Here is a 27,322-nt window from a genome sequence, read left to right as displayed (position 1 = left end):
CCACAGGCTGCACTCCCCTCTCTCAGCATCCCAAGTGCCTCCAGGAAGGTGCTGCTGCTGTAGTCAAAGCAAGGTGACACCTTCCTGCAGTGGGCCCTGACCAAGGGAGAGCATCTGGTGTGGAGCCACTGAATCTGATTGCTTCCATTAAATACCAGGGGAAGAGTTTTGGACAAAAATTGGGGAGAGGTGGCTTGATTTGAAACTGATTTTGTTGATTTGAAGTGACTGCTGCTGTGGTGGATGCATTGGACTGGCCAGTCTTCTGTGCTTCAACATTAAACATGCTGGACTGAAACTGTGAGGTTTTGGGCTTAACATTGAAACCTCACAAATTAAAAGAAAATGAGCATCAGCAGGCGGATCAGAGAATGTCCAGGGACATGAGAGTCTTCAGTTTCCACTGGATTAAAAACTTCAGAGTGGAATTCTTGGGTTTTACTTGGTTCAGAAGGATTACTGTGGTCCAAACCAAACCAGTTCCCTCTATGCCTTTCAGTACTGTCCTAGGGAATCTGCTCCCATGTAAGAGGGAAAAAGCACAGAATCACAGAATCATAAAATCATAGAGTCAAAGAATCACAGTTATCCTGAGTTGGAAGAGACCTGTAAGGATCATTGAGTCCAGCTTCTGGCCCTGGCCAGGACACATCCAAAACTCACATGAAATGATTCACCTGGTAAGAGCTCAGCTGGGCCAGGTCAAGAACCTGAGACTTGGGGCTTGGCTGGAGCAGAGCAGAGCAAAGTGAAGCCCCCCCCCCATAATCCTGCTCAGACCCTCACTGCCACTTCAGCAAATCCCGCTCACCTCACCCTGCACAGGAAAACCAGGGACCATTAGCACTGAAAGAATGGGAAAGAACTGAAATCAGCTTGGAGGCAATCCCGAGGCCAGAGGAGAGGCAAAATTAAGCAGCTTATTATTTTTATTTAATGCCTGTATTGTGCACACAAATGAATAATTGGTGTGTGGGGCTCTGTGTGTGAAGCTGTTATGAAGTTTAATTCATTAGTGCTTGTAAAATGCCTCGAACTTGTGAGATGAAAGGTGTCCTCTGAGCACCAAGAGCTGTTATAGCTCCAGCACTGCGGATCTTTAATAAGGATATTGAACGACTCCTCTGAGCCAGCACATTGCTTTTTAACTTCTTTATGGCTGTTTTTAAAAGCAGTATCCTAGAGAGCCAAAAAAGTAAAAAAAGTTGAAAGAAAAAGCCCCATCAGAGCACACAGCTGGCTCTGTACAGCCACAGACTAGGGGGACAGCTCTGCCACCCTCAGCTGTCTGCTCGTGGGGACCAGTCTGAGGGGTCTGTCACCTCCCTGGTGACTGAGAGCTGTGACAGCTCTGGGGATGTCACAGGTGGATACTGAGAGGGACAGGTGGGGAGAGAGGAAAGCCCACTGGAAGCTGGGAGCTGCTGGCTGGGTGTCTGGTTTGCCTGCAGGGTCACAGCCCAGAGGCCTGGCTTGTCTCCGTGCCCTGAGTTTGAGTGATGTGTGGGGAGGTGACAGTGCAGGCCTTCCAGACATCCCTGCCATCTGCCCATCCCTACCATCTGCCCTTCCCTGCCATCCATCCACCCGTCCCTGTCGGTCTGCACTCACCTCCCCCGGCACAGCCTGACAATGGGGTGACTGGTCTTCATAGAATCACAGAATCCCAGAATGGCTTGGGTTGGAAGGGACCTTAAAGATCATCCAGTTCCACCCCCTGCCTTGGGCAGGGACACTTCTCACTAGCCCAGGTTGCTTCAAGCCTTGTCCAGCCTCCCCTTGGACACTTCCAGGGATGGGGCAGCCACAGCTTCTCTGGGTAACCTGTGCCAGGACCTCCCCACCCTCACAGGGAACAATTCCTTCCCAATATCCATCTAACCCCATCCTCTCTCAGTGGGAAGCCATTTCCCCTTGTCCAGGCCCTTGTCCAAAGTCCCTCTCCAGCTCCCTTAGAGCCTCTTTAGAACTGGGATGGGTTCGTGGTTCTCCTGGGAACCTTCTCTTCTCCAGGCTGAAAACTGCCAGCTCGTGCAGAGGCTTCTCTTGATGTTTCCAATAGCATCATCCCTCTGCTCAGCTCAGCCATGCACTCCATGACAAACCATTACACTTGACCAGGCTCCACAAAGCCCAGGCACATGGATTCTTTGAACACCTGCTTCTTCCACATCCATCTTCCTGCAGCTACTGCTTCTCAGTTAGCTGGTAAGGAACCTCAGCCACGAATTCACAGAAAACCCTTCCCTGCCCTATCCAGGTGAGAAGAGCTTTCCCTATCCAAAGTCCCACCTATGCCATCTCAAATTCCTTCTGTATTTCTCATCTACTGCCATGGGCTTTGCAAAAAAAAGGTTTTAAAATGTCCTACTGGGAGGAGAGTACCAAGTGCCGACAAAGGATGAAGGAGATGGCAAATCTCCAAATTACCAGGAAACTTATTCCACTGAAGGAAAAATGGACCCTCCAAGGGGAATGCCATGACCTCCTCACCTGCCTTGCATTCGTCCTTCTTTAAATGTTGCTGCTACCAGCTAAACTCTCCGATTATCCTTGGAGCCTGAATTGCCAGATGGCTCCAAAAAGGAAGCGTCTCCCTGCCTTGACATGCTGGGAATGCTAGAGCTGGGGACAAGCCATGGCCTTGGCTCTGCTCAAAGGAGAGAAGGATTCATCGTTGGCTTTAATTATCCCAAAGCCTCTTTACTTGGAGGAAAATAAAATATTTATCAGGGACTTGTGGCTCTGGCAAAGGAGATCATGCTAGAATTAAATTTTTAGATGCTTGTAAAATTTAACTGGCTTTAGTGTGGGGCAGTTTCTGTCTCTGAGAGTGAGAAGCGTCTCTCTGACCAGTGCTAGCCTGGCTTCTGGAGGGACGTCCTTCAGGCATCCCCAGTGCTGCCCAGGGACCAAGCCAGGCTGGTGTCACTGGGCCACCAGCTCCACCCCAGTCTGACAGCACCGACTGCCTTCTGCCCAGCTATGCCACTGGCAGCCATTGCCCTTCAGTGTATCCCTCGAGCGGGTGGCAGCTGTGGCATGGATGGGTACCAGAGAGGCTGATCCATGGGGGAGAGGATGGAGCTGGGCAGCACTGTCGGGTCCTGCCTGTCCTCAGCAGAGCTGGGGCTCAGCCCAGCTCCACAGCCCATCCCCAGCTCCACTCACCTCACCTGATGGATGTGGCAGGTCCTCACAGCTGCTCAACACGTGCCTCTGAAGGATCCTGCTCCTGACAGATGTCCCTAACTTCCCTGGTGTTTTTCCATGGGCAGCCTTCAGCTCTCTCCTAGTCCCCATTCCCTACTGACATCCATCCCATGCCCAAGCCTGAGCCCAGTTCACCCCTGCCCTGGCAGTGTCCTTCCAAAGTGCCTGGGGTAATGTTCCCCCAGGGCAGAGGAGCTTCCTCCAGACACTCAGGAAAAGACATGCCCTGGGATTGGTTGCTGTGGTGCCTACATGGGCATCCATGCACATTGTTCCCACTAGGGAGGAGGGGAGGAGCTGGGGGGCGCAGATCAGATTATAATGATTAAACTAGTTGTTATCTTACGCTAGCCTTGTGGAAAAGCCCCTCTCCCTCTTCCATGCATGTGGACTGATGTGTTCCAGTTCTCTTGCTCCTGGAAGTGATGCTTTATGTCTGAATAGAAGCCAAGCATGGTGAAACTGTGCTGTCAAAGGGATGGAGACCAACCGTCCTGCTTGGGATGTTCCCATCAGGCAGCTTTTCCAGGCTGTGCCCTGCAGAGACTGGGCTTGCTGTGCCCTGCCAATTTAGCTGGCAGGTTTAGCTGGGAATACAGGTGTCCAGGTTCCTGCTTCTTACCCTCACAGTGTGCTTTTCCTGTTGAGGCTGACAGCTTTGCCGAAGCTTGGGAAACAAGATTTCTCCTTGCTCTTATCCCTAGAGCAGAAATGCACAAGTGGCAGGGAAAGAAATATGGAGAGGCTGAACCACAACCTGGAAATCCGGACGGATTCAGGTCTGGCATGACAGGGATCACCCAGCAGCCTCACTGCCAAATAAAAATACTACACTGAGATCAGAATCAACCCAAGGAGTCTGCAAACACTTCCTATCCTCTCCATGCTGTCCTTGGGCTCTGAGCCCCACATGTGCTCCTCTGGTTCCCTGCCCTCCCCAGATGTGCTGCCTTCCCAGTAATTTAATGGTTTCCTTTTCCAGCCAGCCCTGTCCATGTAGTTTTTTTGTTTCAGGATTAACGTCCACAACTCCAAAGGCTTTTCAAAGGCTTACAGGGACATCAAGGTAACCCTTCCCTTTCCAGAAGGTAGGAACCTCTCTGGCATCACTAATGGAATTAAACAGAGACATCAAAGGAGCTGTTGGAGCTGATGTGAGCAGGGGAAGGTAGAGACGTTCCAAGGCCCAGCAGCATCTTTCAGATTTTTTAAAGAGGACAAATCCTGCTGAGATTTCTCCCTCAAGGGAAAAGAGGATGGAAGCATGAGGGTTCCCGATGTCCTGCAGGGTGCAGATGTGCAGGTATGAGGCAAGACTGAGGGTGATGGGCACTCACTGAGTCCCCCAGGGACACCCCAGACCCACATCACCATCCAGCACGGGGGAGTCCTTGCTGACCCCAGGGGCACGTTGGCCCACTGAGGCACCTGTGGGGAATGTGCTGTGCTTGTGCCCCTAAGGAGAGCTAGACAGCCAGGGCAGGTCCTACAGATGCCTTGGGATCTCACCAGTGCCCTACTGGCCATAGTGGGCATGTGGCCCACTCCCATGCACGTGCTGCATTCCCACTTGGCTCAACACAACTCTCCAATTTTAAACCCACTTGATCCCCTTCTCAAACAGGGTCTTGCTCCCACTAGATCCATCAGCCCACAGGTTGAGTATGCAACACAAGGCTGCAGAGGATCCATGGAGCAACTGCCTGGATGGAAAGAATGAACTTAGTGAATATAAGTCAAGGCAGGTTCTGGGACATGAGGCCGTTGTGACAGAAACATTTCAGAGTATCTCAGTTAATTAGTACTTAATTGACTTCAACACTTTGAAAAACTGCCCAAGCCCACAAGCTGGTCTGTGTGTCCCTGTTTGGGTAGCTTGGCCTAGCCTGTTCTGGCTCCATGCATTGTTGACTCAACCCCTGCAATCCTCTCCTCATCCCTTGTGGGAAGTTTTTAATATCCACCCTTTCCAAGTGAAACACATGGAGATGCCAGGGATAAAAGAGAGACAGTGATATGGTGGCATTTCAGCTGACTTTGAACATCTAAGATTCCCTGAGGGCTGATGGAGGGTGGAAGGGGCACAGTGGGATGTGGAGGAACGACATGGGAGCCCCGGGCACTGCAGGATGGGATGGGGGGGTGGGTATGGCTGTGGGAGCCCAGCAAACACAGGATAGAGTGGGAGGGATGAGTGGGATGATTATGAGAGCCCAGGACACCACAGGGTGGGATGGGAATGGGGGGATGGCTGTGGGAGCCCAGGGCATCGCAGGGTACTCAGTTCTGGGGTGGTGGGCACCACCCTCTTCCTCCCAGCTGCCCCTGTCAGGCTGGCCAGGCACCAGCAGGACTGTGGGTCTTGGAGATGGGCACCCTGAGCCTTGTCAGAGCCCACTGACACAGGGGTGTGATGGGGACTGGTGAGCCCTCCCTGCCTGCTGGGAGCTGGGGGTCCCTCAGAACAGAGGGCGCTCCCAGCCATGGGGGTCAGTACCAGGCTGGCACTCAGCACTGGCTGAACGCAGCGTCCCCTCTTGCCTCGCTGCTTGGGTAGTACCTGTGGCTTGTCCTGTCTGTGTAAGCCATGTCCAGCCCCATACAGCCAGAGGTGAGTGATGCTGCCCACGGAGGGGGTATTGGCCCCAGTAAGCACTGGAGGTGGAGTATGAAGGGATCCCAGATGATCCTCCCCAGTAAGAAATAGGGGTGAAGGAAGGGTGAAGGAAGGATGAAGGATGCTAAAAGATGGAGTGATCCTCCACAACCCTCATGCAGACCCCAGACATCCTGCAGGCAAGAACCCAGAGATGCCCAAGCAGGCACACGGAGGGAGAAAAACACAAGGAGACATCATGGGAGAAGAAGAGAATCCTTAAAGGAGGGATTGGGCCATGGTGGGTGCAAACCTCCCAGCTGGAGTCACGGCACAGCTCGTGCCCTTCTCCACAACAGCTCCCCAAGCTCCAAAACAGTTCCCTGGCCCCTGGAGCAGATCTGGATGAACAGACAGCCTGACAGAATATACAGACAAACCCCAGGAATTAATGATGCAGGAATTACAGAAATCATTTTGGTTGATGGGAACCCCCGAATTTCTCCCAGGAGGTCACTCTGAGGCCACCATGGCAGCTGGGCAGTGGTGGTGAGAGCCAGCATCTGTGCCAGGCAGACAATGCCACCAGCACTGTCCCAGGCACCCCATGAGCACCCTGCATTCATCTCCACATCGAACAGAAAACAGCAGCATCACCTGGAGCTGAAATACAATTTTCTGGGGAAAAGATGAATAAAATGGAAGGTGGTTGCTGGGTGAATGAGTTTATCCCCTGCTGAGTACTCGTAAGTGCTCTGTAGCCTCTGTCACACTGTGGAGATGGGCGATGTTCATGTGTTTTCCTTCCTATCACAGCCAAGTGTCCAAAACTGGCATTGGGCACTGCCAGCCTGGCAGGGGACCAAGACAGGGACTGCAGGTATTTAATCCCAGTCATTCCAGGGAGGCATTATGGACTGGTGAAGGACAGGCCAATGCAATGTTGGCCTCTTGCAGTCTTGTCTCCTACAAGCTGTTCTCCCTTCTCCCAAGTGCTTCCAAGCAAACAGCTGATCTGGAATCGTGGCTCCAGGGAGGAGCATCCCATCTTCCCTTAGGCACCCTTAGGCACCCCATATCAGCCCTGGATCACCAACCTGGGGTGTCCAGCAGCATGGAGAAGCCTCCACTGTGCCCACGGTGGGATGTTCCCAGGGCATGGAGGCACTGGGCTCACACACTGGTGACAGCTCAGGTGAGGGGCTCCCCAGGGGCACCACAAGGGCATCCTGATGGGTGCACACCAGGACTGACACTCGATTCACACCCAGCCAGGAAGGAGGACAGGTCCCACATCCAGGTCCCATATATTCCCCTGCTGTGTCCCTTGACTCTGCTCCACAAAAGTGGCAGGATGTCAAACAAGGAGATGACGTTCCTGCAGAAGCTGTGAGAACCCAACACCAATGAGTAACTGGGTGTTATCTATGGGAGCACATGGTTTGGGTGAGCCTGACCCAGAAGTGTGGGGTGGAGACGGAGTCAGAACCCATAGGTGGAGGTTTGGGGGGGGTGTTTGGACACATAGATGGGTGTTTGGGCCCCATAAATGGGGTTCTGGGAGGTGTTTGAGTCCATAGATGGGGATTAGGGAGTGTTGGGACCCATAAATGGTGGATTGGAAGGGTGTTTAGATCCATAAATGGGGGTTTGGACGGCATAGATGGGGGTCAGTAGGATATCGGAACCCACAGATGTGGATTGAGGGGTGTCAGGCCCCACAGATGGAGGTGAGGGAGGGCGTTGGGACCCACAGATTGGGTTTGGGGGGTGTTTGGTCCCATAGTTGTGAGGTTAAGGGGGACAAGGACACATAAATGGGGGCCAGGGGAGCACTGGGCTCCATAGATATGGATTTGAGGGGTGCAGGAACCCACAGATGAGGGTTTCAGTGGCACCGTCACCCATAGATGGGGTCAGGGGTGCATTGGGGCCCATAAATGTGGAGCAGAGGAGTTTTGAGACCATATATAGGGGTCAGGGTGCACTTGGAGGGCACAGGACCAAAAGGCAGGCTTGGGGGCAGTTCTAGGGTGGGGCAAAACCTCCAGTGGGGCCTCTCATGGGGCAGGGACCACCCCCTGGCTGATGTGTGGGGCCCCACAGCGGCACCTGAGGCAGACGTGGGGCACGCACTGACCCTTCCCTTTCCAGCTGGCCATGGAGCATTGTCTGGGCTTGGATTCAAAGGATGAGTGACAGCACCATAGATGGCAGAGCCGTGGGGCGCAGCCGTGGGGCAGAGCTGTGGGGCACCCAATGCATTCTCCCCAGTGCACAAGAAGCTGCTGCAGGAGGTGCAGGTTGTGACCGTGCATGGTGAGCTCTGGAGCAATCACGGACTGGAGAGCTGGAAGCATCTGTGTAGGAACATGGCACAGAGCTGCCATCGGTGGAAAGGTTTGCAGGTAGGAGCCCAGAACAATCCTTCCCTGAACAAAACAACTTCTAATCCTATTTTTACACTGTGGTAGTAATGTGCCCTACAATTCCCAGGGTGGCTCTTACAGGAAGAGACACATCGTGCAGAGAAAAGGAAAAACCCACCCTGAGCCCTGAGGGATGCAGGGCTGGAGAGGATGGGTTACGGGCAGAGACTGAAGGAATTTAATTTGTATGGCCTAGAAAGCTGATGCTGGAGGGGGAACAGGATCACACTGTATAAATATCTGAAGGGCAGTTGTGTGAAGAAGGGTAAAAAAGTGACGCATGCAGCAGCCGTGGGAGGGATGTGATGGACCAGCGCCGGGAACGCCTTCCTGAGGGAGCAGCGGGCTGGTACAGCCTGGTGGGCAGGGAGCAGGGAATGTGCCAGAGCCTGTGCAGGGCTCCGAGGGCAGGAGTGGGGAGGATCAGCCTGGCATGAGCAGTTCATGGCCCTGACATGGGCTGGGAACTGGAATGGCCCCGTCCCCAGCAGTGACCAGCCCACCAGTGCTGAGGTGGCACCGGGTGCTGTTCCTGCCGGCTCAGCACAGAGCTCTGGCACAGCTCCAGTGCTCTGGCAGAGCCTGACCTCCCCGTTCCCTTTGCCTTCACAGCTTCCTGAAGGATAGAACAATTAAGTTGGTAAAGCCTTCTGAGGTCATTGAGTCCAACCACTAACTCAGCATCACCACCATGGTCACCACTAACACATGTTCCCAAGTGCCACACCCACACATTTTTTGAACACTTCCAGAGGTGGTAACTCCACCATTTCCCTGGGGAGCCTGTTACAATGCCAACCCTTTCTGTAAAGAAATTCTCGCTAACATCCAATCCAAACCTACCTGGGCACAACCCAAGGACCAATGCATTGAAAAACCTAATCCTTTCTAGCACAGAAATTTCCTGCAGAATTCCAGCCTGAAGATGACCTCCTTCCCCTCGTCCATAAGGAATTTTCCCAGGCAGCCCAGGCTGTGGTTGTTTTGGGTGTCCTTGGAGCACAACAACCCTGGGCTGGGCTGTGTGGGAAGCTCTCAACACTGTGGTAGTGCCAGAATGAAGTGCATTCCATTGCTGTCTGTGTTCCTGACCCTCTCCCTGCTCTTCCCTGCAAATCCAAACTGCTTTTTACAATCATATTTTCTTCTTCTTCTTCAAAATAAAAAAAAAGGTTTTTCTCTCTGTTGTTGCCATATGCAAACCCACGCAAACACCAGGAAAAACCAGCTCTGTTTCTGCAGAGCGCATGCCTGCAGAGCCTCTGTCACAGAGGCAGAGCTGGAAAACAGAGAAAAATAGATTTTCCTTTCAGCCCTTTCAGACACATGACTGAGACTTATTATAGCAATAACAGGCACAAGGGGTTCAGAAAGGCTGGTCCCTGTGTGTTTCTCCCTTCACTGACGGACCCCTTCATCAGTTTAAGTGGGGCAGGTTCTGCTTCCAGCTGCCCCCAGAGCACAACAGTGCTTGGGAATGAACCTCCCAGTGTAAGGAATCCTTCTGACTGGGGTCCTACTGGCAGGGAAGCCCACACTGCTGGAAAGAGCACGCAGAGATGGTTCTCAGTCAAACCTGCTGCGGGAGGTGGGGCTGTTCAGCCTGGAGAAGATAAAATTCCAGGGAGAGCTCAGAGCCCATTTCAGTCCCTAAAGGGGTTCCAAGAGAGCTGGAGAGAAACTTTGGACAAGGGCCTGGAGTGACAGGACAAGGGGAAATGGCTTCCCACTGACAGTGTTCAAGGGCAGGGTGAACAGGGCTCAGAGCAACCTGGTTTAGTGGAAGGTGTCCCTGCCCATGGCAAGGGTGTGGAAGGAGATGGTCTTTAAGGTCCTTTCCAACCCAAACCATTCTGTGATTTTAGGATTTACCTGGGATTTACAGCTGATTTACCTGCTTCTGAGCCCAGTAGATCTTCCTGACTCACCTGTTTACCAACAACACAGCAGTGAACACAGTAGCCGTGTGTGCTGGCACCAGCAAGCTCTCCTCTTCCTCCCTCTCCCTCTCCTCTTTCTCCTCCTCCATCCTCATCCACCACCCAACACCAGGGAACCATGACGGGAGGCAGGAGCTCCAGCAGATTAGCCTTTGGGATGATTATCCTTGTATTTACTTATCTCCAAAGGGCTTAAAACATGAACACGTTTGGATATTCCCAAGTGCACCTATAATTATCCAGGTTACCGGGAGGACTGGAGTCGGAGCTGCTGACACTCCATGGTGTCCTGTAATTCCTGTACAGCCAGCTGTGAGTTGTCATGGAGATGACATCTGTCACCCACTTCTTTCCAGACCTGTTAAATAACCCAAGTAGGCCAGACTTTCCCCCTTTGGGTGTGTGTCCACCCCAGACTTTGCTCTCCCCTCTCTCCTTTGATGACAGCGTACCCTTGCGACAGCAGTCGCAGACTGGCTCCATTTCTAGCAGCCAGGTAAGGGGGGAGCATCCCAATGCCTGGGCACAGCAGCCAACTTACAGCATGATGCCAAAGAGAACAGTGACAAAAAAGAGACACAGGTGTCACTCTTCATTTGATCCTGACGGATCCATTCTAGTGGAGTTATGGATAACACAGCTGCGAATGCACATCTGTGTCCCTGGGCTCTCCAGAGCTGGGGCTCTCTGACTCAGAGCTGTGCCCCACACTGCCCTTGCTCCCCGGCCTGAGCGGGGCTCCTGAGGACAGAACCAGGACAGCAGCACCCACTGGGCACCACAGAATCACTGAATCCCAGAATGCTCTGGGTTGGGAGGGACCTTAAAGCTCTTCTTGTTTCACTCTCTGTCATGGGCAGGGACACCTTCCACTAGACCAGGTTGCTCCAAGCCCCATCCAACCTGGCCCTAAGCACTTCCAGGCATGGGGCAGCCACAGTTGCTCTGGGCAGCCAATGCCAGGACCTCACCAGTTGGGCACCATCTCCCCCCACTGCCCAACACACACAGACTGGCTCAGCAAGTAGAGCCCTTTGGTGTGTCTGGCAGAGGCCAGCACGGTTCTCACACCAGCCAAGGAAACTTCAAACTGGTCAAGATCAGAATCATCCCTGTCCAGCCTACCCTGGTTTTGGCTCCCAGCAGGCATACAACTGCAACCTCAGCCCTGGAAAAGCCTTTCCTCCCACCTCCCGGGATCCTCTGCCCAGAGCACCTCAGAGTGCTGGCCGGGGGGTTCTGGTGTCACTGAGCCCTCCCCAGGGCTCAGCACAGGATGATCCCAGGGCCATGGGTATTGAGATGGACACTGCTTGGACATGGGCTGCTTCTCGGCCAGCGCATCCCACACTCCATGTCACCACAAAGCAATGAGAAAGAAACAAGCTCCAAGAGAGAGACCCAGGGACAGAACTCCCTGTCTGCCTGCCCTGGTCCATGGGAGCGAGCTCTGTGGAGCTGCGGGTCTGAGCTGGGCTAGGATGCCCAAAATACTGTGCCAAGTAGCAGGTATGGACGAGGAGAGGAGAAGAAACTCCAGCTATTCCTCGAATGAGGGATCCAGCCTTTGCCACCCCCGAGTGCTCCTCTGCCCCAGCCACAGTTCCCATCCAGACCAAGAAGTGTTGCTCCCAGTCCAGCACATCGCTCATCCCAGCGGCCACCGGGCACTGCACGGGGGGAAGCAGCCTGTCCCCCAGTAAGTCCCTGCACCCCCAGTGAGTGCTCAGCCTGGGAAGGGGAGACATCAGCTCCCACCTTCTTCCTAGGGGCAAGAGGGATCTGCTCTTTTTCTACCTTAATTTCCTTCCCTGTATTTCTCCACAGCACCAGGACCCTCTGCCATGCAGACACTATCACGATATCTCCTGTTTCCCTCTCCCCGAACCCAGGCCATGCTGTTTCAGGGCCGGGGAGGTGAGCAGTGAGTGTGGGCAGGCGCTTGCAGAGCCCTGGCCAGGAGGGGCTGTTTGAATATCTAATTAGATCCCAGAAAACTTCCTGGATGGTGAAGCTCCAGTTCTGCCACCCCCTCAAGACATCGTCCACGCCTGGATTGCTGTCTGATTCCCATCTACATAATTCACCATAATCCTTAGAACTGACTCCAGCACAGAGGCTCAGCACACGGCTCACTGGGTTTGATCCCCACTCCAGCAGCGCTAACGAGGCTGATGGCACAGAGCAGGAGCACACGGATGGCTCGGAGGCAGGGATACAGCATTAATCCCACCATATGCTTTCAACATGCTCCACTCTTCCACCCTCACCCCAAAATGCAGCACTAGGGAAGACTAAATCCCAAGGGAGGAAGAGGAGGGGAGGAAGGTTGTCCCCTTGGGTGGGTGGGCTCGCCCCATGTGCCCCCCTCAGGTCTGAGCTGTGGGCAGGCCAGGGTTTGGTGGGGCTGGGGGACCCAAGGGGAGCTGAGATTCTGAGTGAGGGGAGGGGACAGGTCCCCATCAGAGATGTGGCACCTGGTCTCATCCACAGGAACGATCCATCTACCCCCACCCAACACATGGGGACAGTTGGACATGATATCGGACCTTGTGTGTGCAGCATCTCACTGACACCCTTCCAAACATCCCTTGTACCTGGAGCTGTCTCTTGCTGTCATACCTGCAGGAGGGGGATAGTCCTGCCGGCCTGCCCCGATACCCCACATGTGATCCTACAGGGCAGGTACAAGCAGCACCCCTTTTCCTGCCTATTTCCACTGGTGGGCAGCTGCAGCTGGGGTTCATTCCGCCACTGCAGAGCACCCAGCACAGTGTGGGACACTCCCACATCACTCCCACTCCTCTGGGCATCACTCCAGCCCTCCACGTGTGTGATGGGAGAGGGGAGCTGGGAGGGAAGCTGAATGCCCCCAAGTTCCCCTCCACTGCCTGCCAGCCCTGGGCATTGGCAGGAGGAGACAGGATAGTTTTGAGAGGTTTCTAGAGAGCCCAGAGCTTAGAGGAGGATGGATCCTTCCCTGTGTCTTGCTGGCAAGATGAACCCAAGCATCCACAGCTCCTTCTGCCTCCGCACTGGGAAGAGAATAGCTCAGGAGAGGAGGCACTCAGCTACCATCCATCCAGGAACAGCCTCCTTGGCTTTAGGGGTTGTTGGAAAGGGCTCGAGCCACCAGCCAGGAAGTGCCCTCTAGCCCTCAAAGCTCAGTGGTGCCTGTACCATCCCAGCCGTGGGAAGCAAACACCACCATGGCTAGGGATCTGTGAGCAGGGAAAGGTGCTCTGCAGAGGCATTCAGAGCCCAAATTAGCTGTACTGGGCTCAATCTGAGATTTTGACAGCGGATGCCAAATTTATTTTCAAACGCACTCTGGAAATGTCAGCTTGCTGGTCGGAAGGAATCGGGTACATGCTCCCTTTTAAATAGCACCAAGCATATGGGAGGAGGATGATTAGATTGCTTCCAAGCTGCCAAATTTCTTTGCTGCAGCTAAAAATCTTCCCCAAAATGTCCCAGCCCACAGTGTTTCTCACCACTGAAGTCTGTGCAGAGACTTTGCCATTGACACTTGTCCTCTGAGCAAGAAAACACATCCCTCTGGTGCAGTCCCAGGGGGTCCCAGTTTCCAACAGCTGTGGGTTCTCCTGACTCCTGCTGGAAACTGGAGCAACTCTTCCCCTCCTGCTGCCCCTACCCTGGAGTGGGGGCAGAGTTCCCTTCATAGAATCCCAGAGTGACTTGGGTTGGAAGGGACCTTAAAGCCCATCTCTGGTGTCCTTTAAAGCCATGGCGGACCGTCCATAGTCCAGGTTGCTCCAGCACACCAGCAGCCCAGAAGCTGTTTGCAAGCCTAAAGGGAAGCTCCCTTTAGTTCCTAGGAGATAAAGCCCCAGGCTTCCATGGAATGGCTTGCTGTAGTATTTCCACCAGCTGGGACACCAGTGCTCCCAGCAACGGGTCCCTTACAGGTCCTGCTGTGACTCTTCCAGGTGACAGCGCAGGTGACACCTCCAGAAGAAACAGTGATCCCTCTGCTCCCACTTCCCAGATATGGGGTTCAAGCCCCACGTTCAGCAGGGGGGAAAGGGTGGGAGGAGATGGGGTTGTGCTCTGGGCTCCTCAGTCAGCGTTGCAGAAGGGATATATGTCCTGTCTGGGTCAGGGCACAGAGCCCAGCAATTCCATCATGTTCCCTACAGACCCACCCTCATTTTGGGGGAAGCAGTGGAAACCACCACAGCTCACTTTTCCCAGGGCCAGCAGCCCAAAGTGTAAAGCAGCAGCACTGAAGATGTCCCTCATCCCAGCCCCAGTGAAGGGGTTACCTTGGGATCACCCAAACCTTCCCTGCCCCACTGAGGAGGGCACAAGTAGCTGCTCTGTGCCTAGAAGGGAGTTCCTTCTCTCCTTAGGTGACACTAAAGCTTCTGCAGGGAGCAGAGCATGGGAACCTTCCTGGGGGAGGTTGCGGTCAGTACTTGTTTCCAAATCCAGGAATGCTGCCCACTCCCACTCAACCTGTGGGAATACCTGCCAGCCCCATGCAGGGGACAGTCAGGACCAGGCCCACACTGTCCCTCCAAAACCAGCCTCCACCAGCCATCCTCCCTCTCCCAGCAAGACCTGAGGGTACCAGGAGCCATGTTCTCCCTTTGGGGTGGTCCTTGCAACACCTTGGTGTCTTATTCCTGGCCCTCTCTCATGCCCCAGGGCCAAACATCCACCCGCTGATCACACATGGATTTCCTGGATCACAGACACTGAAATCTTACTGTTCTACACCTTCATCTACCTCCCCATAGTGCTCATCATGCCCAGGACTCAGAGGAAGGCACAAAGTGACACAGAGTCACAGATTATGCTGAGTAGGAAGGGACCCACAAGGATCATCCAGTCCAACCCTTAGCCCTGCACAGGCCCATCCCCAAGAGTCACCCCCTGTGCCCCAGAGGATCATCCAAACCCTCCTGCAGCTCTGGCAGCCTTGGGGCTGTGCCCACTGCCCTGGGGAGCCTGTTCAGTGCCAACCACCTTCTGGGGGAAGAACCTCTTTCTAATCCCCAACCTAACCCTGCCCTGACACAACTCCAGGTCATCCCCTGGGTGCTGTCCCTGGTCCCCCCAGAGCAGAGTTCAGGGCCTGCCCCTCTTCTTCTCCTCCCCAGGAAGCTGGAACTGCACTGAGGTCTTTCCTCAGTCTCCCCCAGTTGAACACACCAAGTGCCCTCAGTGTCCTCACATGGCTTCAAATCAAGGCCCAATCTCTCCCTTCCATTGTGTCCCCCCAAACTGCCCCAGTATTGAGGTGAGGCTGCCCCAGGACAGAGCAGAGCGGGACAATCCCCTCCCTGATGCCCCCAGCACAGGCCCCTCCTGGCTGCCAGGGCGCTGCTGACTCAGGGACAACTGGCCACTCACCAGCACTCCCAGCACCTCATTCCCACTCTGTCTGTACATCCAGGGTTGCTCTATCCCAGGGGCAGAATCCAGCACTTCCCCCTGTTGAACTTCCCATGGTTGGTTAGTGCTCAGTCCTCTCATTTGTTGAGGTCTCTCTGCAGGGCCTCCCTGCCCTCCAGGGACTCAACAGCCCCTCCCAGTTTTGGGTCATCTGCAAACTTGCTCAGTGTCCGTTCCAGTGCTGCATCCAAGTCATTGGTGAGGATGTTGAAGAGCACAGGGCCCAGGATGGAGCCCTGGGGAACCCCAGTAGTGACAGGTCTGATGTCACCCCCGTCAGTGCCACCCTCTGTGCCTGACCCATCAGCCAATTGCTCACCCACCACAGGATGTGTTTATCCAGCTCTGGGCTGGACAGTTTGTCCAGGAGGATCTGGGGAAAGACAGGATCAGAAGCTTTACTGAAATCCAAAGAGATCACATGTCTGGGCTTCCCTTGATCCAGCAGGTGGGTCACCTTGTCATAGAAGGAAGCCAGGTTGAACAAGTGGGACTTTCCTCTCATGAAGCCGTGCTGGCTGTGAGCAATGACTGTTGTCTTTCAGGTGCTTTGCAATCTCTCCCAGCATAATCCTTATACTTTTACCAGGCACTGAGGTGACACTGGCAGGCCTGTAGTTGCTGGGGTCCTCACTCTTGCCCTTCTCAAAAATCAGGACAATGTTCATCAACTTCCTCTCAGCTGGGACCTCCCAGGATTCCCAAGACCACTCAAAAATCACTGAGAGAGGTTTTGTGATGACATCAGCAGCAGTTCGAGGATTATGGGATGAATCCCATCAGGCCCCAGAGATTTTATAGGGATCCATCTGGATCCCACACAAGTTCAGGGTCGATTGGGAGTTGATCATTCTCGCAGTCATGGTCCTGCAGCTCAGGGCACTGAGACCCCCTTGGTCTGTCATCCGTGTTCAAGACAGAGACAAAGAAAGCATTATACACCTCTGCCTTGTCTCTGTCCCTGTGTGGGAGGTGACCATCCTCATCCTGGAACAGACCAACAATATTTCTATACTGCCTACTGATGTATTTGAAAAAATTCTTTTTATTGTCCCCCCCATTTCTGGCAGCTTCAACTCCAGTTGGGCTTTAGCCACATAGATTTTCTCCCTACAGTGACAAGCAGCATCTCTGTATTTTTCCCATGTCACTTGACCTTGCTTCCGCTGGGCACACACCTTCCTTTTTGGCCTTATTTCCAAGAGAAGATCCCTGCTCAGCCAAACCAGCCTTCTGCCTGCCCTTGCTGAGGAAATACAGTGTGTTGGAAGGTGGCAGTAAGACCCAAAGCAGTGGGGAGCAGAGCATCACCTCCTCCATGGCGCATGGGCAGAGCTCCATCCTCAGGGCACACTGCCAAAGTGGTGCCACAAGGGGTCCCGCAAGCCCACCTGGCAGGATCAGGGTTCTGGAGCCAGGAACTGGCCCTCAACATGCCGTCAGGGCAGGAGCAGGAGGAGTGTGGAGCCCAAGCAATGGGAATGAGGTGGCACAGCTGCTTCCAGCTCTGCTCCCAGCCCACACGCTGCCGTGTGGTAAGTGGGAGGTTTTTCTCTGCATTGCAAATCCCTACTTGTTTGAGTGCTGCAGTGCTGCTTGGAAGGAAAACAACCTCTTTGGAGCAAGCCAAGGGGTCCAGAACAGCACCAGCACCTACTCTTGCCCCAGAAAGATCCTGGCGCTGTCCCCAGGGTGCCTGGCTCTGTAGATAAAGCCAAAGCTTCCCTGGCAGGTAGCCTGGCCGGGAGCAGGACCAGTCATTCCTATTTCCCTGTGCTTGTCCCCAGCACAGACAGCCCCAGCTGGGAGGAGGAGGAGAAGGCAGAGGGAAGAAGGATCCCTTATCGGCAGGGACTGTCTGGCAGCAGGACAAGGGCTGTGGGAAATGGGTGGAGCACCTCTGGGAAAGTGGGCCAGATGCTGCAGGGGTGTCCATGCAGTCAGAGGACCCAGGTTGGGGAAAAAGTGGACTGGGGGTGGAGGGGATTTGTTCCATTCTGGCATCTGGTATTGAGCAAGCTGCTCACCTCTGCCTGGTCTGTGCAGGGTCTCTCCCCAGGAACAGGGCTGCCCCTTTCCCAGAGCACTGATTCCATTGTAACTGGAATCATTGTCCAGGTTATTGCCAATCCTAGCAGGTGCACATCACCAGCACCCAGCACCTGCTTCACACACAGCTTGTTCTCCTGACAGGTACATGGCACTGCTGGATGTGACGATGCGGGAATCCAGAGAAAAGCAATACCCACATGCACAAGTTCCCGCATCACCAGGGTTTTGGGAGCCATCTTAATGCTGGGTACCACTATCGAAGGAGAGAGAGGATGGGTTTGTGCTCCTCAGGGACAGGGGAGTCCAGAGACTGTCTGCAGGGTCCTTTCCAGGTGACGAGCCTTCAGCAGTGGGGGAGGGCGGGGGGAAAGGGTGGGGAAATGATGAAGAGGGCCAGAGCACTGGGGAACCAAAAAAAGCCTGTACATTTGGCCCAGTCCTAGAGGGACTGTTCTTTTTGATGAGACATGAGAGGAGAAAGAATAAAACCAGAAAACCCTAAAAACAAGGGACAGCATTCCCGAGCAGCAGAACCATGTCTGGGGCAGGGAACTGTGGGTGAATTTCAGGCACCAAAGCTTCTGAGAATCAGCACTAGGGGAGGTGCCAGATCCACTTGTCCTTGGCCAAGCTACCCCACAGGTCTGGCTCTGCCCTGCCCTCCCTATCACAGCATCCACCACCTCACCTCTCTGAATTCAGGTAGCTCAGCTCTTTAGAACAAACATCCATTCTTCCATCAGTCCAACTTTCCATCCATCCATCCATCCATCCATCCCTTGGTCCACCTGGCCATCTCTCCACCTATGGTTTTCTCTTTCACCTCCACACAATTAAAATCCATTGCCTGTCTGGATTGCTGTTTATCAAGGTGACTTTAAGGATCTCCCCCTATTCACTCCCGTATGTGTCTGAGGGATTCTCCACAGGGAAGAAGGTGTGCCCTGCTTTGGTGCCAGCCAGAAGATGGATCTGCAGAAGTCTGTTTTGACAGATACTGCTTTGAAAATGGGGTCTGGGGCAACAGACACCAACCGTTAACATCCATCCTTGGCTTTATCCAGTCTCCAAATTTGCAAATGTCACCACCTTTCCTGTGCAGGGGGTACCTCCCAGTTGTACAGGCAGGGCAGGAACACTTCCCATGCACACATTCTTGGCCTGACCCTTGAGCCTCATAGGATCATAAGCAAAGACCTCTCCAGGGCTCTCCCCTTCTCACATCCCAGTTGGAGAGGAAGAACCAGATCTGTTTCTGTCCCCATGGCACAGCTTTCCCAGCATGCCAGGCAGGGGCTGGGGGCACCAGGCAGATCACCACATGAAGGACCATGGCTGCCTGGGCACAGGGGTCAGGCTGCAAGTCCCTCACCTCAAGCACAGAGCACCTGGCACCTGGCTCTTGTCTCCCAGCATCACCCACAGGAGCAGTGTGAGACTCATTAGAACCTCAAATTCCAAAGAGCCACAGCATGCCAACAGACTTCCAGAGAGGAGCATTTCTCCCCATCACCACTCCCTGATCAGGAGCAACAGGAGAGGCTGGGGGCACAGAGGGGAGACGCTGGGGGCACAGAGGGGCACACACATACTGGAGTTATACAAGGATTTTTTTCCTCACTCTTTCCTTATAGAACAGAGAAGAGGGGAAAAAAGATGGAAAAAAATAGCAAAATAAAGAAAACCTAACAACTCCAATTTCTATCTTAATGAATAAATGAAATGCATCCCAAGAGGCAATTAAGTGCTTCGAACCAAACATATGTCACCTACATAAAAAAAAAAAAATCCAGAGATAAATCCAGCAGCTGCAATGAAGGGAAAGAGGCATCTGGGTAACTGCTGGAGAGCAGAGGACCAGGGCTAGTGCTCCCACCGTGGTGTTTGGGACCCTCAGGAGGGGGCAGTTCCACCATTGTGGAGGTCCCAAAGGCCCAGGTGTGTTCCCAGGGGCTTCTCCTATGCTAAGGACATCATTCTGCCCTGTGCAACCATCCACCTTTGTGCCCTATGGGGACTGGGACCTTTTGCTCCTCCAGAGAACGCCCTTTGTCCTTTCCTTTGTCCCTGTTACTGTCCTTGGAGTGTGGCTGTGTCTCAGCCATCACCAGACATATGCCTAGTTGACACTGGTGGGCTTTGCTGCTGCTGCCTGCACTGGGGAAGGGCTTCTCTGCAGTGCACGGGGGCAGAGGGTTGTGACTGGGTTGGGCATGACCTCAATCTTTATCCCAACACAGCAGCCACCCCAGGTGCACAGCCCATCTCCATGGATGTATGCCTGACCTCCATCCTCATCCACAAATCTCCTTCAGACCCCAGCACCACTGCCAGAGCCTTGATGTTGAGGAGAGACATCCAGGATGAGAACAATGTGCCTCTTTTTCTTCAGTGCCCCCTGGCCCTCTTTTACTGGCCCAAATTGGGGGAAGGCAAAAAGACTAATGCAGTTAAAAAACACCATGGATTTTCCTATGGCAATTCATAGCAGCAGCTGCACTGAGGAAGCCCCATGCTGTGAGGACTCTGGGCTCTCAACACTCTGAGTTCTTTGGAGAAACTGTGTTTTATATCTGGTGCCATGGCAAGGACAGGGCACCCACTGCAGCCCCTACATCCCCTTGTGCCCCTCAGGGTCGCACAGCTGTTGGCTAGTGACAGGCTGTGAAAGAAAAACACTCTTGATCCTCACTGGGTTTTATGACCATCTTTTCCCTTTGGGAGGCCTAATCCAGACTCTTTGAATGTTTGAGTTTTGGGGTGAAAAGGGCTGAAACACTGATGTCACATTCTGGAACATGGCAGGAAACCTTTCCTGATGTGGGAATTATTGGACTTATTCTTCTGTAGGTCTGCCCTGCCTACTCACTATGCCTACTGCTTTCAGAATGAGTTCATTCCCTCTGCACCCTTTCAGCTGAGACAAGCCTGCCCAAATCCAGAGCACTGCCCTTTGCACAGCTTGTCTCTCTTTGAGCGAGGAATACAGGCTTTCCATGGGCTGGAGAGGGCTGAGGCGTTCCCTGTTCTCTGGATTGTCAGAGGGGGTCAAGCCTCCGCATCCTGCTTTTGCCTACCCTGCCCACAGCGAGCCCAGGACCTTGGGGACCATGTCAGGAGTTAATGGCAGAGAGCAGAGAGCAAACCATGGCAAGGGGCAGCTCCATGGATCCTACGGACCCTATGCCTAGGGGGTGCTCCGGCTCTGCTCACCACTTGGCTCATGGTTGCCTGGTCCCCATGGAAAATGCCCCTGGATTATTATTAATCCTAGAATCAGACAAGTTGGAAAAGACCTCTGAGATCATCAAGTCCAACCCTTGATCCAACCCCACTGTGGTTCCCAGCCCACGGCACTGATGCCACATCCAGTCTCACCTTAAACACCTCCAGGGACGGAGAATCCACCCCTTCCCTGGGCAGCCCATTCCAATGGCTGAGCACTCTCTCTGGAAATAATTTCTTCCTAATATCCAACCTAAACCTGCCCTGGCAGAGTTTAAGACCTCTGGTCCCATTGCTGGTTCCTGGGAGAAGCGACCGACATTCACATGGCTACAACCTCCTGTCAGGGAGTTGATGAGGTCTCCCCTGAGCCTCCTCTTCTCCAGACTTCCCAGCTCCCTCAGCCTCTCCTCATAGGACTTGTGCTTGAGTCCCTTCACCAGCCTCGTTACTCTTCTCTGGACCTGCTCCAGCCCCTCAGGTCCAGAGTCCCTGTGCTCTGGCACTGCTCCAACCACTGCCCACCATCGCAGCCATCCCCTGGAGCACACGCGGTCACAGCTCTCCCAGCACCCAGAGACACCCATAACAGTGCCTTCAAGCCACACCCTGCCCCTGCCCCTGGGGCCATGCCAGCACCTCACATCAGCTCACCCCGAACAGCCCTACGCCCCCTGCCCTGCCAGCAGTGCCTCTCCCCTTCACTGCCATGCAGTGCTCAGCCTCTTCTCACCTCACAGAATGAGCACCTTGAGAGAGGAGAATCCACAGCTTCCCAGCACCCACAGCCTCCTCCGGCCTCTCACCCCAAGGAACCCCCTGGAGCCAGATGGTACCCCCATTAGGGTCCGGCCCCAGCCTGGGCCTGCCTGCGGTGCCCGAGCACTCACAGTCTGGATGTGGCTGTCCAAGATGACACAGCTCTCCAAGGGGACACAGCTCTCTGAGGTGACGCTGCTTCAGGACACGGCCGTCATCCACGGGTTGGGGGAGGCGGGTGACCCATGCACTGCAGGGTGGGCAGAGCTGGGCAGCAGCTCCGTGACAACACTCACTGGGCAGCCTGGGCTGAGGAGGGAAAACACAAGCATGAGTCCAGCAAGAGGCAGAGCAAAGGAACTCGACAGGCATGCAAGTCCACCCCTGGCTTCTCTAGCCCTGCTCCAAGTGTGGCCATGGACTCATTAGTTCATCAGGAACAACCAGTCCAGTGAATAGGTGGCAGCCACACTGCTGAGGTCGAGCGCTCAACGTCATCTGAAACCCCACTGTGGTCCTGTACAAACAGACAGCACCATTCCTCTGACTCCAGGAACTCCGTGGCTGTCAGAGACCAAGGACTGGGCTCTGGCTTTATGAGGGTGTTCAGGAATGTCAACGGCCTACAGCCATGCAAAACTTTTGCCTTAGAACTGCTGATGCACTTAAAATCATGGAATCATTAAGGTTGGAAAAAGCCTCTAAAATCATTGAGTGCAACCATTAAACCAGCACTGCCTCAAGACCACGACAAACCCACGTCTCCGGGTGCCACATCCACACACTTTGTGAATGCTTCCAGGAACAGTGACTCCACCACCACCCTGTGCAGCCTGTTCCAATGCCTAACCCCCCTTGTCATGAAGAAATTTTCCCTAATATCCAATCTAAACCTCCCTGAGCCTGTGCCACCAAAACAGGGCACCTTCCTGCTGCTGTCTGCCAGCCTGGCTCACACATCAGTGACACATGCATCTGTCCTCCCTGTGCACTTCCAAAAGAGCAGCTTACACCCTGATCAGATTAGAGGAAGAAAATTGCATTGCAATAAATCCGGGGAGGGAACTGGCTGCCGAGGCTTTAATCGGAAGGGAGCCTTCAAGATAAGAGCATTAAGTGAGGATGAAGAAGCCTTGGTGCACGGACGGTCTGAGCTGGTGCCTCATCTGGGATGCAGTAGAGTGGGGCCAGCTTGCCATGCCCTGGCACCTGGGAGCAGCTCAGCACATCCCATCAGATATGACCAGTCTCTCCACACCTGCAGAAGAGCGGGGAGCTCCAGGAAGAGCAGGGCACAGGACACAGAGCATTGCTCCTAAAGTCCATATCTCATATAAGGAGCTTGAAATCCCAAGTGGGAAGAAGGGCAGCACAGTCCTCACTGGGAGACCTTAGAGTAGGGTGGAATCTATTCCACAGTCCCTCTTTCCAGTGAGGGGATCTGGCACCTCCCAGCTCTGGCTGTACTTCAGCCTCAAGTGGACACTGGTTTCCCTTCTCTGGGAAGTCCTTCTTCTATCTCTGGAATGTGGGGCAAGAAGCAAAGCGCACTCTGCAGGGCTCCGCTCCTCCCGCAGAGCCTCAGATTCCCTGAGAGCCATCCCCACCTGACTGACCTTCAGCCCCAGCCCATGCACCAGAGATGAGATAGGAGCTGCTGCAGCAAGGCAGGCATAAGCTACTTGCTCTCCAACTTGCTCCTCTGGGAAAGCCAGTCACTCTTCCTACCTCGTGTCCCTGTAAAGATAATCCCCACAGCAGCACCAGGGGAGAGGGAGGGAAGCAGTGTCCACCTTGAATGAAAGTTGAGGAGAGCTGTCTGCTCCCATACGTGGTTTGCACCTGAAGGACCTGTGTCAGATGGGCAGAAGCCACCTGGAATGCAATCAGTGGTGAGATCTCAGAGGGAAGTCCCCCCTCCCGCCAGGGTGACCAGTTTGGCACCAGTGGGGACTGAACACGGGGGCAGCGGCAGGCACGGCCCTCCTGCACTCTGCTGTCTCAGCCCTGGCTCAGCTGGAGATGGATGGAGACAGCCCTGCACCCTCGTGTAAGTAATTGAGGCAAGAACATTTGTAAGGTAGAAGACAGCTGGACTAAAAAGGTGAAGCCCAAAAAGCCTTAAATGAAAAGAGAATCATTGATGATGGATGGGAAAGCAATACCCGAGTCCAACTTCTCCCTGGATGTGCTGGTAAAAAGTAGCAAGACAAGAAGAGCTGAGATCAAACCACCAAAAGAACTTGGGCAGCCACAGGGGCTTAGAATCATAGAATCGTTGAGGATGTAAAAGCCCTCTAAGATCATCAACGCCAATCCTTAACCCAGCACTGCCAAACCCACCACTAAGCCAAGTGTCACATCCGCACACTTTCTGAACACTTCCGTGGATGGTGACTCCACCACTGCCCTGGGCAGCCTGTTCCTATGCCTGACCACCCCTTCCATGAAGAAATTTTCCCTAATATCCAACTTAAACCTCTCCTGGCACACCTTGAGGCTATTTCCTCTCATTCTGTCACTTGTTACCTGGGAGAAAAGCCTGATGCCCACCTGACTCCCTCCTCCTGTCAGGGAGTTTTAGAGAGCAAGAAGGCTCCCCCTGAGCCTCCTTTTCTCCAGGATGAGCCGCCCTGGCTCTCTCAGCTGTTCCTGGTGCTCCAGACCCTTCTTCAGCTCCATTGCCCTTCTCTGGACACACAGGCTGTGTACCAGGTGTGCCCAGGTGACACTTCTGCCCCGCACGGCCCTGCCAGTGCCTCTTCCCCTGCAGTGCCAGCCCCTGGCCCTGCCTCTGCAGAGCACAGCTCCCCAAACATCTGGCGTGTGCTTCTTGAGGGCACCCAGAGACCACCCGGACACACTAGAAAGGTCAGTACTGCAATTTGCTTTGCTAATTGCTGCTGATCAAATGTTTTCTTGGCAAGGGGGGAAAGACATTTGGGTTGGAAAAAAGGAAATTGAGTTTGTAAGACAGAAGAATTCCCAACTTCTCTGTTTGCACCAGGGGCCAAGCAGACACAGCCCCCTGTAAAGGCTGTGTCAAGGTGAGGCGGCCTGGTCAGAGCCTTGGGACAGGTCCCAGTCAAGATGGGGAGAGAGTGGAGGAGCCAGGGTGAGCCACTACAACTGAGGAAGGTCAGACTTGTCACCCCTGGAGGGGCCTCCTCACCCCATCACAGTGGGGACAGAGGGACACAGTCCCATCACTCCAAAATCCCCCTTTCTGACTTGCCCCATTCTTGTCTTACCACTGCAGTCATTGGACCCTGGGCCCATCACAAGGCACAAACTGTTGTGCCACCCTCCCTGCCTGACATCAGGCCACTGCGTCGCCACCTCCACACACTCCTGGCACAGCCCAGGGACCATCTCCCTACAAAGGCAGTCTCCAACAGGCTCCAATTCCTGTTTCCTCAGCCCCAAACACCAACCAGAGCCTCCCTGTCCCAGCTGCCTCCCAAGCCATTCCCTGCTGGCTCTGAAACTCAGCTGGGGCTGGGAGAACATATGAGACTGTCTAGTCCCAGCAGGTCACTGCTGCACAACACTGCCCTTCTTGGTTTTCTTCAAAAACCAGTTTGCTCCAGTGCCCTAGACACCCCACAAGTGTGTCACAAGACCTTGAAACAAACCCTGAAGCATTTGCCAGGAGGCTTGCCAGATTGAGAACCACAAGCAGACTCATTCCAGCCCCATCATTTCCCAGTGGGCTGGGGACAGTGACATGAGGCTGGCCCAGGACTGCTCCCACACACATTGTCCCTGCTCTAAATGTCCCACCTCACATCACTGCAGGACACGAGCAGAAAGACCTTCCCCAGTATGTCCAATGAGGCCTACATCTGTCTTGCAACTGGGTATCCTGGGGCACAGAGGTGTAAGGCCTTGCCAAAGAGATCACAGGGAGCCAAAAGAAGAGCCAGAGATGGAGCCTGGATCTCCCAAAGCCCTGACTTGTGGCTTCTTGATCCCACACTCAAGTGGACTAGGAGATGGAGCAGCCGGACAGTCTCCATCTCAGATGGATGGGAATGCTGTGTCTAATGGTGTTCAGGCTCTGCAACATCATTCCCTGGAGAAACACTCTGGATCATCATCCAGCACAATCTGGGCAGCAAGAAGCACCAGGCTCCCATCCAGCTATGAGCTGCCATTAGGATCACTATGGTCAGGGTCACTGAAACCTCCCACTGAGGACTTAAAATCCATGGTGGAATATCAGTGCAGGAGTCCAGTCCCCCAGTGCACCAGGACAGCAGTACCAATGCTTGGGGACACTGGTGTTGAGTCTGAGCAACTGGCTCCCTCTTCCTGGACAGATATGACCATTGCCCAGGGCAGTGGGAGCCCCCCAAGACCAGGCACCCACTAGGAACTCATTAGAAATTTAACTGTGGAGAAGGTTCAAGGCACGATCAGCCCCAGCTGGGCTGGGAGGAGTCCCAGGGGTCAGGTAGCTCCAAACCTAAGGGGCAGAAAGACTCCAAAAGTTGAGGAGCAGCCAGCAATGTATGGAATTCCCTGGCAGAGACAGATCAGAGGCAGCTCCATCCAGGGAAGTAGCTCCCCTTCTCTTGGCCAAAACCTTGGGTCCAGATTTCCTACCTCAGGGTTGGACAAATGGACGGGATTCAGGAAACTTTGGGGAGGGCTCGCAGTGCCACCGACCTGGAGGATGCAGATCCCTTCAGGGAAGGAGTGGGGTGGGGCTTGAGGGCCAGAGGGGTGTAGGGTTCCCAAGGAGAGGTTCTGCCTTGTGGACCAAGCTGGAGAGGACAGGGGGGATGTCTGAACTCCAGAGGTACCTCAGGTATCCCAGCAAGGCAAACACCCCTTAAAACAGCCACCAGCAGCTGTATGGCAGTGCAGGAATTCCTTGGCTCTGCGTTTCCAGCGCTCCTTGGAGATGAGGAATAATCTCACACCACTGGGGTCTGTGATGGGAGCACACAGCAAACCCTGGGCCCCAGGAAACGCTAGTGGGGGGTGAGGCTTGGGACCCCCATCCCAGATTGCTGAAGGAAGTGGGAGCAGCTCCTGGGCCCATGGCCAGGCAAGTTCAGGGGAAGCAGAAGGAAATCCAGACCTGAGCCATGGCCCCTGGCTCAGGGACCTGAGGGAAAATCCATGTGTCTGCATCAGGCATGGATCCAGCCCCCTCATACACCTTATGACCCACAGCCCCCTCCCACAGCTGGTGTCCCCTCCGTGCTGCACCACAGGCAGGAGCACACGGACCCTGGCATGGGGAAGGGGCACCTGGGGCTGATGGGCAGCAGCTGCTGCAGGTGCTTCCTGAAGGGTACTGTCGTCGCTAAGGGACACTGCCATCACTGAGGGCACTGCCATCGCTGAGGGCACTGCCATCGCTGAGGGACACTGTCATTGCTGAGGGACACTGCCATCACTGAGGGCACTGCCATCACTGAGGGCACTGCCATCGCTGAGGGACACTGTCATTGCTGAGGGACACTGCCATCACTGAGGGCACTGCCATCACTGAGGGCACTGCCATCACTGAGGGCACTGCCATCGCTGAGGGACACTGTCATTGCTGAGGGACACTGCCATTGCTGCAGGGCACTGCCATCACTGCCTGACTCGCCAGACTGTTCCCTCCATCTGCCGAGCCCAGCACAGTTATTTCGTGTTTCCCAGTTGGATCAGATTGACTCTTCCCCTTT

General features: G+C 54.3%; 1 protein-coding gene across 4 annotated transcripts in view; it reads right to left on the bottom strand.

Moving 5' to 3' along the window:
• Positions 1 to 27,322, bottom strand: part of DLGAP4 (DLG associated protein 4) — a 150,773-nt gene that overhangs the window by 104,572 nt on the left and 18,879 nt on the right. The window lies entirely within an intron of this gene.

The sequence above is a fragment of the Empidonax traillii genome, unplaced genomic scaffold (assembly GCF_003031625.1).
Source record: "Empidonax traillii isolate 1590-97213 ecotype Southwest subspecies unplaced genomic scaffold, ASM303162v1 scaffold239:size738852, whole genome shotgun sequence".
Classification (NCBI taxonomy): Eukaryota; Metazoa; Chordata; class Aves; order Passeriformes; family Tyrannidae; genus Empidonax; species Empidonax traillii.
This window is presented reverse-complemented; position numbering and strand designations above follow the sequence as displayed.